Here is a 4,342-nt window from a genome sequence, read left to right on the forward strand (position 1 = left end):
GTATGTGTACTAGAGGGTGTGTGGAATCCATCAGAACCAAAATCAATGTAGTCTATAGTGCAAAGGTATTGTGAAAAATGACCCATTTTTATTTTCACTGATTTTTTTTCTCCCCATTACGGAAGATTCTCAGTGTTCTTATTTTCAGGCTTTGTAGTTGTTTCTGAAAATTGTTTTATTGAATATTTATTATATTTCATTATTTTGCTAGTTCATGATACTGGTCTGGTGTTGAGTAGTTGCTCTTGTATTCATTGTTGTTTTTCTCGTGAAATATTCCGGTCATGTAATTTTGCGTTCATTTTTACCAAAGCTCCTTTATTTATTTCAATTTGTGTGTCATCTGTGTTTGTCCTGAATATAGTCTGTCTCCTCAGCCCTCTCTTTATTTTCCAATGCCTCCCTGCTGCTTTCTTTTCATATTCATTTAATTGACTTATCAGGCTCCTGTATTGTGAGCAAGTTGTGCTGTATACTGAGAGCCATAAACCTCCAGTTCCAACAAGATAAAGAATAAAGATTAAATTTTTTATGGTAGTTTATTGAAGGTTATAAATGTTTGATATCCCTAAGGTCCATATAAATGTAAAAAAAATTAAATTCATTGTGATGATAATTTCTCATTCATACCTAGCTTAAACTTAGGAATTCATGCTATTAATATTTTCACTTGGTATTGGTTTTCCATGAATGGTTTATATGAAGATGCATCTTATGTGAAATATAGGTCTTTTATGCCTTTTTTTGTACCTACTTTCCTTGTGTGGGTAGTCCATGTGGGAAATTATAAAAGTTATCAAAGCATTATTTTTCTCATATGTAACCCTTTTACTTTTCACTTTTACTTTTATATGTATATACAAATGTTTATATATAATTTTTAAACATAGCCTTTTAACAAAGCATTTTTCATTCTTCTCTTTCAGGTGTGGCCATTGCAAAAGGTTAAGTCCAACTTGGGATGACTTGGGAAAGAAATATAATAGCCAGGAGTCATCAGAGGTTGTCATTGGCAAAGTTGACTGCACACAACACACTGCACTTTGCTCTTCCCAAGATGTGACAGGATACCCTACGTAAGGATTTGTTCAGTGTAAAAATACATTTTTATTTTTTATAAATTTAATTATTGAAGATGCCCACATGTTCACCAGTGGTCTTGCACTTGTCAGTTCCATGTCATATGACAACAAGACTGCAGAATAGAGAGGTTTGCATACCTTAACCAGCATGTAAAACATGGGGCTGTGGCTCTTATTTGAAGCTGCACCACTGTCATGTTAAATTTCAGACTGTAAACCCTGCATCATGAAAGCTCCAAGTGGATTTGGATTTGACACAGCCAGGACAATTACAAGGAAAAAGATCTATTTTGAAAGCCACTGTGGGTGTCTTCTAAATGCATACTGGATATTACATAGTGCCTTTTTAAATAGTTAGCGGTTCCCAATACAGACTGAAGCTTTTTGCGAAGGGTGTGGAAGGCGGCGTCAAGTATCGTGGGCCTCGTGACCTGGCTTCTTTAGAGAGGTTCATTGCGGAACAGCTGGGAACAGAAGTAGAGGTGAGAAACGATTCTTTTGAGAATATTACGTAATAAGTCTGCAGGTGAAGGATCAACAATAGTGGTTATTTTAACAACTATGACTTTTTAGATGATAATCTTTTTCATGACGTACAATTCTTGTCTCTTCACTGCTGACCAGGATGACGGGCAAGCTACAGTCCCAGATGCCCTCGCAGGGCTTGTGGAGTTCACAGACGCAACTTTCAAGACCGTGGTGGCTACTGGAAACCATTTCATCAAGTTTTACGCTCCATGGTGTGGCCACTGCCAGGTTGGGGTCTTTGCTCTGATATTGATTCAGGATTTTTCTGTTATTGATTATAAGAATGATGTAATCAACAATATTGTAATTATCATTTCTTTTATTTATTGTTATTAATTTTTTAGTTTTATATCTGTAATACAGACCTAGTTTAATTGATTTTTGTGTACTTACTTGAGGACGATGGATATGATATAGCTCAATTTCCATTTTACTGACATACATACGTAAAGAAATCTACATATTCCATATTAACTTTCTTGACACTGCTTTTACATCCCTGCAGAGACTTGCCCCAACCTGGGATAGTTTGGCCAAGACCTTTGAGCACGATAAGTCTGTGACGATCGGAAAGCTGGACTGCACAAAGTACCGAGAGATTTGCACAGAGTACGAGGTCAAAGGCTACCCAACTCTGCTCTGGATTGAGGACGGGAAGAAGGTAATGGAAGAGAGACGTAATATATTTTCTGTTGATTGTTGTCATTATTTTTTTCATGCTTATTAATGGCAGAATTTAGAACTGTCAAGAGTTTTAACATTGAACATTCTTCTTTTGTTTTTTTTTAAAATTTTAAAATTTGAAATTTATTGTAGATGAAAAAACTAATGAAATAATTAAATGGGCGGGGGGTTAAAAAAAAATTGCTTTTTGGGCCATATTTTTTTTTTTAAATGGCATTTTTTTCCCTTTTTATAAAAAAATAATAATTTAGTATTATGTAGTCCCCCCAAAATAAAACATTATTTTGGGTTTTTGGATCTTTTCCAATTAAATGTTTTGGATATGGCGTAAAATGCACATATCCTTCATTTTGTGGGGAAGGGGTTTTTGCCAAGTCTTTAAAGGGTTGACAACAGTCTGCTACTTTTTGGATGTGTGCCCGAAAAGAATAATTGTTTTCCTTTAATTTAGTAAAAAAATTTTCGGGGCAATGTATATTTTGGCTGCGGCAAAGAACCTATGAAAAATTTCCTTCATTTTTTAAATTACCATTTTCTGAAAAAAACAAATGGTCCATGGGAAGGGGCAGATGGGAAATTTTCCCGGGGGGCCCCGAAACCCAAAGGGAGACCTCAACCCTTTTGTGGCAAAGATGCAGGAGTGAGCGGGAAAACAAAAAGGAAAGGACAAGATGCAGAGGGGCCCGCCCCCAGTTGTTGTACTCACCACCGAAACTTCGGAACGCCATTGAGCAGGGCTACCCCTTTTGTAAAGTTTTTTTGCCCCGTGGTAGGTTTTATGATTTTTTTGTTTTATTTTGTCAGTAATGTTGAACTGTTTTTGCAATCAAAATTTTTTTTTGGGTTTGGGAATTTTTTTTCTTGGAACTCCTGGGGATTTAGGTAAATATATATACTTATTAACCCTGTTGGGGTGGATGGCATGATATTGGGGCAATGCCCTATGATAAAGTTTTTGGATACAGGGGCAAAAGGGACATCCCCTTTATGCCATCGGTTTTCTTGCAGCCACGCCCCAAAATTTGCAAAACCCTTGGTGGGGGGCTACGCCCCGGGTTTGGGTCGGGCGGGGGCCTTTTTACCGGGCAAAAAGCTTCTTGTGACTCATTTTTTGGAAGGGAACCTCATAAACCTGTGTTTGGACGGGCAGGCTCCCCTAAATACCCTTTTTTGATTACACAGCCCCTTGTATTTTAAGTTTTCAGTTGGGGCACTAATTCCTCCAGAGCCCCCTCAGTCAAGCACGAACCACAAGTTCCCACAGTCCTTCACCCCTGGGGACCCTTTTGGCCCCTTTTAAAGATCCCCCCTTCACCTACGGGCCCCACCTAACAGGGGGAAAGTTCCCTTAAAACACTCCCCAAATAGATCACAAAGACCAGACAAGGGGATAGATGCACCTCCTCTACAAATGGCTTGTCAGAGGGAGCGGTCTTGTTGGGATATAGGCACTTAAAGGGGAAGGGAAAACCTTCAATTTTTCAAACTTTAGAAGGGCCTTGTAAAGCTAAATTGAAATCCCAACACCTGTTGTATGGTTGGAATTATATAGAGAGTTCAGACCCCTAATAATACCAGATTTGCTACTTTTAAAAAAGAGCTTGTGTTTGGTAAATCGGGGGAAATCACTGGGCTTCAGGGCCTAGGCTTAAAAAGCATGACCGGGCCTCTCTGCTGCAGGCGGATACCATCCATCCCTGAAATGGTCATCTCTGGCCTAAAGCCCCCAAAATGCCCAAAGAGAGGCCCATTTTGAAAGTTCTTCGGGCTCACCCATTTTCACCTAAAGGAGTGGTGGAATATAAAATATAAAAAAAAAAATTTCCCAACCTTTGGGAACCTAAAAGCTTTTTAGTAGGTGCCATCGATCCCCAAAGTTAACCCATTCCCCATTCGGGTGGGCATTCCGGGCCACTTTTCCCCCTGGCTTTTGGGGGAAAAATTTTTTTTTCGGGGGAAAATTATTTTTTTCCCAGGGGGAAGGGTATAATTTTTTTAATTTTTTTTAAAAAAAAAAAAAAATCCAAAAAGGCTTTAAAATTAATTTA

At 38.3% G+C, this 4,342-nt stretch overlaps 1 pseudogene; it reads left to right on the top strand.

Moving 5' to 3' along the window:
* Positions 1 to 4,342, top strand: part of LOC119588948 — a 7,311-nt pseudogene that overhangs the window by 1,071 nt on the left and 1,898 nt on the right.

The sequence above is a fragment of the Penaeus monodon genome, chromosome 24 (genome assembly GCF_015228065.2).
Source record: "Penaeus monodon isolate SGIC_2016 chromosome 24, NSTDA_Pmon_1, whole genome shotgun sequence".
NCBI classification, from domain to species: domain Eukaryota; kingdom Metazoa; phylum Arthropoda; class Malacostraca; order Decapoda; family Penaeidae; genus Penaeus; species Penaeus monodon.